The sequence below is a fragment of the Mixophyes fleayi genome (assembly GCF_038048845.1).
Source record: "Mixophyes fleayi isolate aMixFle1 chromosome 2 unlocalized genomic scaffold, aMixFle1.hap1 SUPER_2_unloc_3, whole genome shotgun sequence".
In the NCBI taxonomy this organism is placed as follows: domain Eukaryota; kingdom Metazoa; phylum Chordata; class Amphibia; order Anura; family Limnodynastidae; genus Mixophyes; species Mixophyes fleayi.
The window spans coordinates 447,139-459,538 of NW_027445880.1; the positions used below are offsets into that span (position 1 = coordinate 447,139).

Below are 12,400 nucleotides of genomic sequence, written 5' to 3' on the forward strand. Positions count from 1 at the left end.
TTTGCCTGAAAGCGTTGCAACCGAGTAAAGCAAAGAGAGAAGATGGAGGTAAAGTACGAGAGGAACTCTTTATCATCATCTGCCAAACTCATGTGCAATGGATCCTTAAGCAGTGATCAAGAAGGGTTAAATATCTTTAGATTAATGCTTGTGTTTTTAAGGAATTGCTTCAAGCTAACTTCATTTCTCATCCCGCATCCTTGAAGTTTGTCAAAACTTGTAAAAATCATTGGAGCACCCTTACATTTCTCTTCAGGCTTAGAAAAGGAAACATTTTAATGCAACCTGTTATCATTTGGCAAATTGTTCATGTGCAGTGACGCAATCTGCATCCCCTATTTTTGGCTGAAATTGCACTGGATGAGGATGGAAAAGTCAATAATTTTAGTTCGAGAAAAGATTTCCATTGACATTTTCTCTCATGACTTTGCAGATCCTCACATTTCTTTTGCAGTTTGAAGGGACAAATGTTTTAATAAAAGCTGGTAAACTTTCAGGAGACTGGCTACTTGAACTCTAGGAATAAGTCAACTAAATCCAATTCTCATGCCTAAACAGTTAAATGAAACGCAACTTTTGCTTTTTCTTTGATATTACTGGAATGAACATTAATTAAATCTATAACAAGCAAACTGCTTCACTGGTTTTTCTGTAATGGTGCTGTGTATATAAACACATACAGCCATGACTTCTAATTTATACTCTTTGACGGTTTTTCACAATGTGTCCTTGAAGTAGACAGTCTGAATAACCTTAAAATGTTTAGCCCGTACGGGGATCGAACCCGTGACCTTGGTGTTATTAGCACCACACTCTAACCAGCTGAGCTAACCAGCCCATGTTTTAATGTTTTACTATTGGTTACATGTTCTGCTGAGCAGGGTTTCATACACATCATGGTGATCGCTAAGATACGTTCTCCAGTGAGTGAAAATCTCAAAAGGATCTTTGGAGCGAAAACAGACAAAAACGAGAAATCCAACACTGACCATCAGGGAATATAATCCTGGATGCAGTCCCTATGCTAAAGAGGACTGGCCTTCTCTATGTTTACTCCAATTGATGTCAGGGATTTTTATTGTGAGAAAGCATTTTCAGCGATTTCTACTATCACGTCTTTGGACTTTCAGAAATCCCATTGCCCTCTGCTCCGGGATCCCATGGTGTGGTCACCTGTCCAGATGTAGGCTGATATGTGGATCTGCTGTAGTTTAGAAGATTGAGACAAGAAGTTTTAAGTCTGCATAGGAAGTTTGCCTGAAAGCGTTGCAACCGAGTAAAGCAAAGAGAGAAGATGGAGGTAAAGTACGAGAGGAACTCTTTATCATCATCTGCCAAACTCATGTGCACTGGATCCTTAAGCAGTCATCAAGAAGGGTTAAATATCTTTAGATTAATGCTTGTGTTTTTAAGGAATTGCTTCAAGCTAACTTCATTTCTCATCCCGCATCCTTGAAGTTTGTCAAAACTTGTAAAAATCATTGGAGCACCCTTACATTTCTCTTCAGGCTTAGAAAAGGAAACATTTTAATGCAACCTGTTATCATTTGGCAAATTGTTCATGTGCAGTGACGCAATCTGCATCCCCTATTTTTGGCTGAAATTGCACTGGATGAGGATGGAAAAGTCAATAATTTTAGTTTGAGAAAAGATTTCCATTGACATTTTCTCTCATGACTTTGCAGATCCTCACATTCCTTTTGCAGCTTGAAGGGACAAATGTTTTAATAAAAGCTGGTAAACTTTCAGGAGACTGGTTACTTGAACTCTAGGAATAAGTCAACTAAATCCAATTCTCATGCCTAAACAGTTAAATGAAACGCAACTTTTGCTTTTTCTTTGATATTACTGGAATGAACATTAATTAAATCTATAACAAGCAAACTGCTTCACTGGTTTTTCTGTAATGGTGCTGTGTATATAAACACATACAGCCATGACTTCTAATTTATACTCTTTGACGGTTTTTCACAATGTGTCCACGAAGTAGACAGTCTGAATAACCTTAAAATTTTTGGCCCGTACGGGGATCGAACCCGTGACCTTGGCGTTATTAGCACCACGCTCTAACCAGCTGAGCTAACCGGCCCATGTTTTTCTATTGGTTACATGTTCTGCTGAGCAGGGTTTCATAGACATCATGGTGATCGCTAAGATATGTTCTCCAGTGAGTGAAAATCTCAAAAGGATCTTTGGAGCGTAAACAGACAAAAACGAGAAATCCAACACTGACCATCAGGGAATATAACCCTGGATGCTTTCCCTATGCTAAAGAGGACTGGCCTTCACTATGTTTACTCCATTTGATGTCAGGGATTTTTATTGTGAGAAAGCATTTTCAGCGATTTCTACTATCACGTCTTTGGACTTTCAGCAATCCCATTGCCCTCTGCTCCGGGATCCCATGGTGTGGTCACCTGTCCAGATGTAGGCTGATATGTGGATCTGCTGTAGTTTAGAAGATTGAGACAAGAAGTTTTAAGTCTGCATGGGAAGTTTGCCTGAAAGCGTTGCAACCGAGTAAAGCAAAGAGAGAAGATGGAGGTAAAGTACGAGAGGAACTCTTTATCATCATCTGCCAAACTCATGTGCAATGGATCCTTAAGCAGTGATCAAGAAGGGTTAAATATCTTTAGATTAATGCTTGTGTTTTTAAGGAATTGCTTCAAGCTAACTTCATTTCTCATCCCGCATCCTTGAAGTTTGTCAAAACTTGTAAAAATCATTGGAGCACCCTTACATTTCTCTTCAGGCTTAGAAAAGGAAACATTTTAATGCAACCTGTTATCATTTGGCAAATTGTTCATGTGCAGTGACGCAATCTGCATCCCCTATTTTTGGCTGAAATTGCACTGGATGAGGATGGAAAAGTCAATAATTTTAGTTCGAGAAAAGATTTCCATTGACATTTTCTCTCATGACTTTGCAGATCCTCACATTTCTTTTGCAGTTTGAAGGGACAAATGTTTTAATAAAAGCTGGTAAACTTTCAGGAGACTGGCTACTTGAACTCTAGGAATAAGTCAACTAAATCCAATTCTCATGCCTAAACAGTTAAATGAAACGCAACTTTTGCTTTTTCTTTGATATTACTGGAATGAACATTAATTAAATCTATAACAAGCAAACTGCTTCACTGGTTTTTCTGTAATGGTGCTGTGTATATAAACACATACAGCCATGACTTCTAATTTATACTCTTTGACGGTTTTTCACAATGTGTCCTTGAAGTAGACAGTCTGAATAACCTTAAAATGTTTAGCCCGTACGGGGATCGAACCCGTGACCTTGGTGTTATTAGCACCACACTCTAACCAGCTGAGCTAACCAGCCCATGTTTTAATGTTTTACTATTGGTTACATGTTCTGCTGAGCAGGGTTTCATACACATCATGGTGATCGCTAAGATACGTTCTCCAGTGAGTGAAAATCTCAAAAGGATCTTTGGAGCGAAAACAGACAAAAACGAGAAATCCAACACTGACCATCAGGGAATATAATCCTGGATGCAGTCCCTATGCTAAAGAGGACTGGCCTTCTCTATGTTTACTCCAATTGATGTCAGGGATTTTTATTGTGAGAAAGCATTTTCAGCGATTTCTACTATCACGTCTTTGGACTTTCAGAAATCCCATTGCCCTCTGCTCCGGGATCCCATGGTGTGGTCACCTGTCCAGATGTAGGCTGATATGTGGATCTGCTGTAGTTTAGAAGATTGAGACAAGAAGTTTTAAGTCTGCATAGGAAGTTTGCCTGAAAGCGTTGCAACCGAGTAAAGCAAAGAGAGAAGATGGAGGTAAAGTACGAGAGGAACTCTTTATCATCATCTGCCAAACTCATGTGCACTGGATCCTTAAGCAGTCATCAAGAAGGGTTAAATATCTTTAGATTAATGCTTGTGTTTTTAAGGAATTGCTTCAAGCTAACTTCATTTCTCATCCCGCATCCTTGAAGTTTGTCAAAACTTGTAAAAATCATTGGAGCACCCTTACATTTCTCTTCAGGCTTAGAAAAGGAAACATTTTAATGCAACCTGTTATCATTTGGCAAATTGTTCATGTGCAGTGACGCAATCTGCATCCCCTATTTTTGGCTGAAATTGCACTGGATGAGGATGGAAAAGTCAATAATTTTAGTTTGAGAAAAGATTTCCATTGACATTTTCTCTCATGACTTTGCAGATCCTCACATTCCTTTTGCAGCTTGAAGGGACAAATGTTTTAATAAAAGCTGGTAAACTTTCAGGAGACTGGTTACTTGAACTCTAGGAATAAGTCAACTAAATCCAATTCTCATGCCTAAACAGTTAAATGAAACGCAACTTTTGCTTTTTCTTTGATATTACTGGAATGAACATTAATTAAATCTATAACAAGCAAACTGCTTCACTGGTTTTTCTGTAATGGTGCTGTGTATATAAACACATACAGCCATGACTTCTAATTTATACTCTTTGACGGTTTTTCACAATGTGTCCACGAAGTAGACAGTCTGAATAACCTTAAAATTTTTGGCCCGTACGGGGATCGAATCTTGGCGTTATTAGTACCACGCTCTAACCAGCTGAGCTAACCAGCCCATGTTTTACTATTGGTTACATGTTCTGCTAAGCAGGGTTTCATAGACATCATGGTGATCGCTAAGATACGTTCTCCAGTGAGTGAAAATCTCAAAAGGATCTTTGGAGCGAAAACAGACAAAAACGAGAAATCCAACACTGACCATCACGGAATATAATCCTGGATGCAGTCCCTATGCTAAAGAGGACTGGCCTTCACTATGTTTACTCCAATTGATGTCAGGGATTTTTATTGTGAGAAAGCATTTTCAGCGATTTCTACTATCACGTCTTTGGACTTTCAGCAATCCCATTGCCCTCTGCTCCGGGATCCCATGGTGTGGTCACCTGTCCAGATGTAGGCTGATATGTGGATCTGCTGTAGTTTAGAAGATTGAGACAAGAAGTTTTAAGTCTGCATGGGAAGTTTGCCTGAAAGCGTTGCAACCGAGTAAAGCAAAGAGAGAAGATGGAGGTAAAGTACGAGAGGAACTCTTTATCATCATCTGCCAAACTCATGTGCACTGGATCCTTAAGCAGTCATCAAGAAGGGTTAAATATCTTTAGATTAATGCTTGTGTTTTTAAGGAATTGCTTCAAGCTAACTTCATTTCTCATCCCGCATCCTTGAAGTTTGTCAAAACTTGTAAAAATCATTGGAGCACCCTTACATTTCTCTTCAGGCTTAGAAAAGGAAACATTTTAATGCAACCTGTTATCATTTGGCAAATTGTTCATGTGCAGTGACGCAATCTGCATCCCCTATTTTTGGCTGAAATTGCACTGGATGAGGATGGAAAAGTCAATAATTTTAGTTCGAGAAAAGATTTCCATTGATATTTTCTCTCATGACTTTGCAGATCCTCACATTCCTTTTGCAGCTTGAAGGGACAAATGTTTTAATAAAAGCTGGTAAACTTTCAGGAGACTGGCTACTTGAACTCTAGGAATAAGTCAACTAAATCCAATTCTCATGCCTAAACAGTTAAATGAAACGCAACTTTTGCTTTTTCTTTGATATTACTGGAATGAACATTAATTAAATCTATAACAAGCAAACTGCTTCACTGGTTTTTCTGTAACGGTGCTGTGTATATAAACACATACAGCCATGACTTCTAATTTATACTCTTTGCCGGTTTTTCACAATGTGTCCACGAAGTAGACAGTCTGAATAACCTTAAAATTTTTGGCCCGTACGGGGATCGAACCTGTGACCTTGGTGTTATTAGTACCACGCTCTAACCAGCTGAGCTAACCGGCCCATGTTTTACTATTGGTTACATGTTCTGCTGAGCAGGGTTTCATAGACATCATGGTGATCGCTAAGATATGTTCTCCAGTGAGTGAAAATCTCAAAAGGATCTTTGGAGCGTAAACAGACAAAAACGAGAAATCCAACACTGACCATCAGGGAATATAACCCTGGATGCTTTCCCTATGCTAAAGAGGACTGGCCTTCACTATGTTTACTCCATTTGATGTCAGGGATTTTTATTGTGAGAAAGCATTTTCAGCGATTTCTACTATCACGTCTTTGGACTTTCAGCAATCCCATTGCCCTCTGCTCTGGGATCCCATGGTGTGGTCACCTGTCCAGATGTAGGCTGATATGTGGATCTGCTGTAGTTTAGAAGATTGAGACAAGAAGTTTTAAGTCAGCATGGGAAGTTTGCCTGAAAGCGTTGCAACCGAGTAAAGCAAAGAGAGAAGATGGAGGTAAAGTACGAGAGGAACTCTTTATCATCATCTGCCAAACTCATGTGCACTGGATCCTTAAGCAGTCATCAAGAAGGGTTAAATATCTTTAGATTAATGCTTGTGTTTTTAAGGAATTGCTTCAAGCTAACTTCATTTCTCATCCCGCATCCTTGAAGTTTGTCAAAACTTGTAAAAATCATTGGAGCACCCTTACATTTCTCTTCAGGCTTAGAAAAGGAAACATTTTAATGCAACCTGTTATCATTTGGCAAATTGTTCATGTGCAGTGACGCAATCTGCATCCCCTATTTTTGGCTGAAATTGCACTGGATGAGGATGGAAAAGTCAATAATTTTAGTTCGAGAAAAGATTTCCATTGACATTTTCTCTCATGACTTTGCAGATCCTCACATTCCTTTTGCAGCTTGAAGGGAGAAATGTTTTAATAAAAGCTAGTAAACTTTCAGGAGACTGGCTACTTGAACTCTAGGAATAAGTCAACTAAATCCAATTCTCATGCCTAAACAGTTAAGTGAAACGCAACTTTTGCTTTTTCTTTGATATTACTGGAATGAACATTAGTTAAATCTATAAAAAGCAAACTGCTTCACTGGTTTTTCTGTAATGGTGCTGTGTATATAAACACATATAGCCATGACTTCTAATTTATACTCTTTGACGGTTTTTCACAATGTGTCCACGAAGTAGACAGTCTGAATAACCTTAAAATGTTTGGCTTGTACGGGGATCGAACCCTCGACCTTGGTGCTATTAGCACTACGCTCTAACCAGCTGAGCTAACCGGCCCATGTTTTACTATTGGTTACATGTTCTGCTGAGCAGGGTTTCGTACACATCATGGTGATCGCTAAGATATGTTCTCCAGTGAGTGAAAATCTCAAAAGGATCTTTGGAGCGTAAACAGACAAAAACGAGAAATCCAACACTGACCATCAGGGAATATAACCCTGGATGCTGTCCCTATGCTAAAGAGGACTGGCCTTCACTATGTTTACTCCATTTGATGTCAGGGATTTTTATTGTGAGAAAGCATTTTCAGCGATTTCTACTATCACGTCTTTGGACTTTCAGCAATCCCATTGCCCTCTGCTCCGGGATCCCATGGTGTGGTCACCTGTCCAGATGTAGGCTGATATGTGGATCTGCTGTAGTTTAGAAGATTGAGGCAAGAAGTTTTAAGTCTGCATGGGAAGTTTGCCTGAAAGCGTTGCAACCGAGTAAAGCAAAGAGAGAAGATGGAGGTAAAGTACGAGAGGAACTCTTTATCATCATCTGACAAACTCATGTGCACTGGATCCTTAAGCAGTCATTAAGAAGGGTTAAATATCTTTAGATTAATGCTTGTGTTTTTAAGGAATTGCTTCAAGCTAACTTCATTTCTCATCCTGCATCCTTGAAGTTTGTCAAAACTTGTAAAAATCATTGGAGCACCCTTACATTTCTCTTCAGGCTTAGAAAAGGAAACATTTTAATGCAACCTGTTATCATTTGGCAAATTGATCATGTGCAGTGACGCAATCTGCATCCTCTATTTTTGGCTGAAATTGCACTGGATGAGGATGGAAAAGTCAAGAATTTTAGTTCGAGAAAAGAATTCCATTGACATTTTCTCTCATGACTTTGCAGATCCTCACATTCCTTTTCCAGCTTGAAGGGACAAATGTTTTAATAAAAGCTAGTAAACTTTCAGGAGACTGGCTACTTGAACTCTAGGAATAAGTCAACTAAATCCAATTCTCATGCGTAAACAGTTAAGTGAAACGCAACTTTTGCTTTTTCTTTGATATTACTGGAATGAACATTAGTTAAATCTATAACAAGCAAACTGCTTCACTGGTTTTTCTGTAATGGTGCTGTGTATATAAACACATACAACCATGACTTCTAATTTATACTCTTTGACGGTTTTTCACAATGTGTCCACGAAGTAGACAGTCTGAATAACCTTAAAATGTTTGGCTCGTACGGGGATCGAACCCGCGACCTTGGTGCTATTAGCACCACGCTCTAACCAGCTGAGCTAACCGGCCCATGTTTAACTATTGGTTACATGTTCTGCTGAGCAGGGTTTCGTACACATCATGGTGATCGCTAAGATATGTTCTCCAGTGAGTGAAAATCTCAAAAGGATCTTTGGAGCGTAAACAGACAAAAACGAGAAATCCAACACTGACCATCAGGGAATATAACCCTGGATGCTGTCCCTATGCTAAAGAGGACTGGCCTTCACTATGTTTACTCCAAGTGATGTCAGGGATTTTTATTGTGAGAAAGCATTTTCAGCGATTTCTACTATCACGTCTTTGGACTTTCAGCAATCCCATTGCCCTCTGCTCCGGGATCCCATGGTGTGGTCACCTGTCCAGATGTAGGCTGATATGTGGATCTGCTGTAGTTTAGAAGATTGAGACAAGAAATTTTAAGTCTGCATGGGAAGTTTGCCTGAAAGCGTTGCAACCGAGTAAAGCAAAGAGAGAAGATGGAGGTAAAGTACGAGAGGAACTCTTTATCATCATCTGCCAAACTCATGTGCAATGGATCCTTAAGCAGTGATCAAGAAGGGTTAAATATCTTTAGATTAATGCTTGTGTTTTTAAGGAATTGCTTCAAGCTAACTTCATTTCTCATCCCGCATCCTTGAAGTTTGTCAAAACTTGTAAAAATCATTGGAGCACCCTTACATTTCTCTTCAGGCTTAGAAAAGGAAACATTTTAATGCAACCTGTTATCATTTGGCAAATTGTTCATGTGCAGTGACGCAATCTGCATCCCCTATTTTTGGCTGAAATTGCACTGGATGAGGATGGAAAAGTCAATAATTTTAGTTCGAGAAAAGATTTCCATTGACATTTTCTCTCATGACTTTGCAGATCCTCACATTCCTTTTGCAGCTTGAAGGGACAAATGTTTTAATAAAAGCTAGTAAACTTTCAGGAGACTGGCTACTTGAACTCTAGGAATAAGTCAACTAAATCCAATTCTCATGCCTAAACAGTTAAGTGAAACGCAACTTTTGCTTTTTCTTTGATATTACTGGAATGAACATTAGTTAAATCTATAAAAAGCAAACTGCTTCACTGGTTTTTCTGTAATGGTGCTGTGTATATAAACACATATAGCCATGACTTCTAATTTATACTCTTTGACGGTTTTTCACAATGTGTCCACGAAGTAGACAGTCTGAATAACCTTAAAATGTTTGGCTTGTACGGGGATCGAACCCTCGACCTTGGTGCTATTAGCACTACGCTCTAACCAGCTGAGCTAACCGGCCCATGTTTTACTATTGGTTACATGTTCTGCTGAGCAGGGTTTCGTACACATCATGGTGATCGCTAAGATATGTTCTCCAGTGAGTGAAAATCTCAAAAGGATCTTTGGAGCGTAAACAGACAAAAACGAGAAATCCAACACTGACCATCAGGGAATATAACCCTGGATGCTGTCCCTATGCTAAAGAGGACTGGCCTTCACTATGTTTACTCCAAGTGATGTCAGGGATTTTTATTGTGAGAAAGCATTTTCAGCGATTTCTACTATCACGTCTTTGGACTTTCAGCAATCCCATTGCCCTCTGCTCCGGGATCCCATGGTGTGGTCACCTGTCCAGATGTAGGCTGATATGTGGATCTGCTGTAGTTTAGAAGATTGAGGCAAGAAGTTTTAAGTCTGCATGGGAAGTTTGCCTGAAAGCGTTGCAACCGAGTAAAGCAAAGAGAGAAGATGGAGGTAAAGTACGAGAGGAACTCTTTATCATCATCTGACAAACTCATGTGCACTGGATCCTTAAGCAGTCATTAAGAAGGGTTAAATATCTTTAGATTAATGCTTGTGTTTTTAAGGAATTGCTTCAAGCTAACTTCATTTCTCATCCTGCATCCTTGAAGTTTGTCAAAACTTGTAAAAATCATTGGAGCACCCTTACATTTCTCTTCAGGCTTAGAAAAGGAAACATTTTAATGCAACCTGTTATCATTTGGCAAATTGATCATGTGCAGTGACGCAATCTGCATCCTCTATTTTTGGCTGAAATTGCACTGGATGAGGATGGAAAAGTCAAGAATTTTAGTTCGAGAAAAGAATTCCATTGACATTTTCTCTCATGACTTTGCAGATCCTCACATTCCTTTTCCAGCGTGAAGGGACAAATGTTTTAATAAAAGCTAGTAAACTTTCAGGAGACTGGCTACTTGAACTCTAGGAATAAGTCAACTAAATCCAATTCTCATGCGTAAACAGTTAAGTGAAACGCAACTTTTGCTTTTTCTTTGATATTACTGGAATGAACATTAGTTAAATCTATAACAAGCAAACTGCTTCACTGGTTTTTCTGTAATGGTGCTGTGTATATAAACACATACAACCATGACTTCTAATTTATACTCTTTGACGGTTTTTCACAATGTGTCCACGAAGTAGACAGTCTGAATAACCTTAAAATGTTTGGCTCGTACGGGGATCGAACCCGCGACCTTGGTGCTATTAGCACCACGCTCTAACCAGCTGAGCTAACCGGCCCATGTTTTGCTATTGGTTACATGTTCTGCTGAGCAGGGTTTCGTACACATCATGGTGATCGCTAAGATATGTTCTCCAGTGAGTGAAAATCTCAAAAGGATCTTTGGAGCGTAAACAGACAAAAACGAGAAATCCAACACTGACCATCAGGGAATATAACCCTGGATGCTGTCCCTATGCTAAAGAGGACTGGCCTTCACTATGTTTACTCCAAGTGATGTCAGGGATTTTTATTGTGAGAAAGCATTTTCAGCGATTTCTACTATCACGTCTTTGGACTTTCAGCAATCCCATTGCCCTCTGCTCCGGGATCCCATGGTGTGGTCACCTGTCCAGATGTAGGCTGATATGTGGATCTGCTGTAGTTTAGAAGATTGAGACAAGAAATGTTAAGTCTGCATGGGAAGTTTGCCTGAAAGCGTTGCAACCGAGTAAAGCAAAGAGAGAAGATGGAGGTAAAGTACGAGAGGAACTCTTTATCATCATCTGCCACACTCATGTGCAATGGATCCTTATGCAGTGATCAAGAAGGGTTAAATATCTTTAGATTAATGCTTGTGTTTTTAAGGAATTGCTTCAAGCTAACTTCATTTCTCATCCCGCATCCTTGAAGTTTGTCAAAACTTGTAAAAATCATTGGAGCACCCTTACATTTCTCTTCAGGCTTAGAAAAGGAAACATTTTAATGCAACCTGTTATCATTTGGCAAATTGTTCATGTGCAGTGACGCAATCTGCATCCCCTATTTTTGGCTGAAATTGCACTGGATGAGGATGGAAAAGTCAATAATTTTAGTTCGAGAAAAGATTTCCATTGACATTTTCTCTCATGACTTTGCAGATCCTCACATTTCTTTTGCAGTTTGAAGGGACAAATGTTTTAATAAAAGCTGGTAAACTTTCAGGAGACTGGCTACTTGAACTCTAGGAATAAGTCAACTAAATCCAATTCTCATGCCTAAACAGTTAAATGAAACGCAACTTTTGCTTTTTCTTTGATATTACTGGAATGAACATTAATTAAATCTATAACAAGCAAACTGCTTCACTGGTTTTTCTGTAATGGTGCTGTGTATATAAACACATACAGCCATGACTTCTAATTTATACTCTTTGACGGTTTTTCACAATGTGTCCTTGAAGAAGACAGTCTGAATAACCTTAAAATGTTTAGCCTGTACGGGGATCGAACCCGTGACCTTGGCGTTATTAGCACCACACTCTAACCAGCTGAGCTAACCAGCCCATGTTTTAATGTTTTACTATTGGTTACATGTTCTGCTGAGCAGGGTTTCATACACATCATGGTGATCGCTAAGATACGTTCTCCAGTGAGTGAAAATCTCAAAAGGATCTTTGGAGCGAAAACAGACAAAAACGAGAAATCCAACACTGACCATCAGGGAATATAATCCTGGATGCAGTCCCTATGCTAAAGAGGACTGGCCTTCTCTATGTTTACTCCAATTGATGTCAGGGATTTTTATTGTGAGAAAGCATTTTCAGCGATTTCTACTATCACGTCTTTGGACTTTCAGAAATCCCATTGCCCTCTGCTCCGGGATCCCATGGTGTGGTCACCTGTCCAGATGTAGGCTGATAA

General features: G+C 39.3%; 4 non-coding genes across 4 annotated transcripts; all 4 read right to left on the bottom strand.

Annotated features, from left to right (window-relative positions):
* Nucleotides 1-763: 763 nt before the first annotated feature.
* Nucleotides 764-837, bottom strand: TRNAI-AAU (transfer RNA isoleucine (anticodon AAU)). The gene has a single exon. It is a non-coding gene; the product is annotated as a tRNA-Ile (tRNA).
* Nucleotides 838-2,015: 1,178 nt separating this feature from the next.
* On the bottom strand, nt 2,016-2,089 carry TRNAI-AAU (transfer RNA isoleucine (anticodon AAU)). Its single transcript has one exon. It is a non-coding gene; the product is annotated as a tRNA-Ile (tRNA).
* A 1,170-nt stretch (nt 2,090-3,259) lies between these two features.
* Nucleotides 3,260-3,333, bottom strand: TRNAI-AAU (transfer RNA isoleucine (anticodon AAU)). Its single transcript has one exon. It is a non-coding gene; the product is annotated as a tRNA-Ile (tRNA).
* Nucleotides 3,334-11,968: 8,635 nt separating this feature from the next.
* Nucleotides 11,969-12,042, bottom strand: TRNAI-AAU (transfer RNA isoleucine (anticodon AAU)). The gene has a single exon. It is a non-coding gene; the product is annotated as a tRNA-Ile (tRNA).
* Nucleotides 12,043-12,400: the final 358 nt, after the last annotated feature.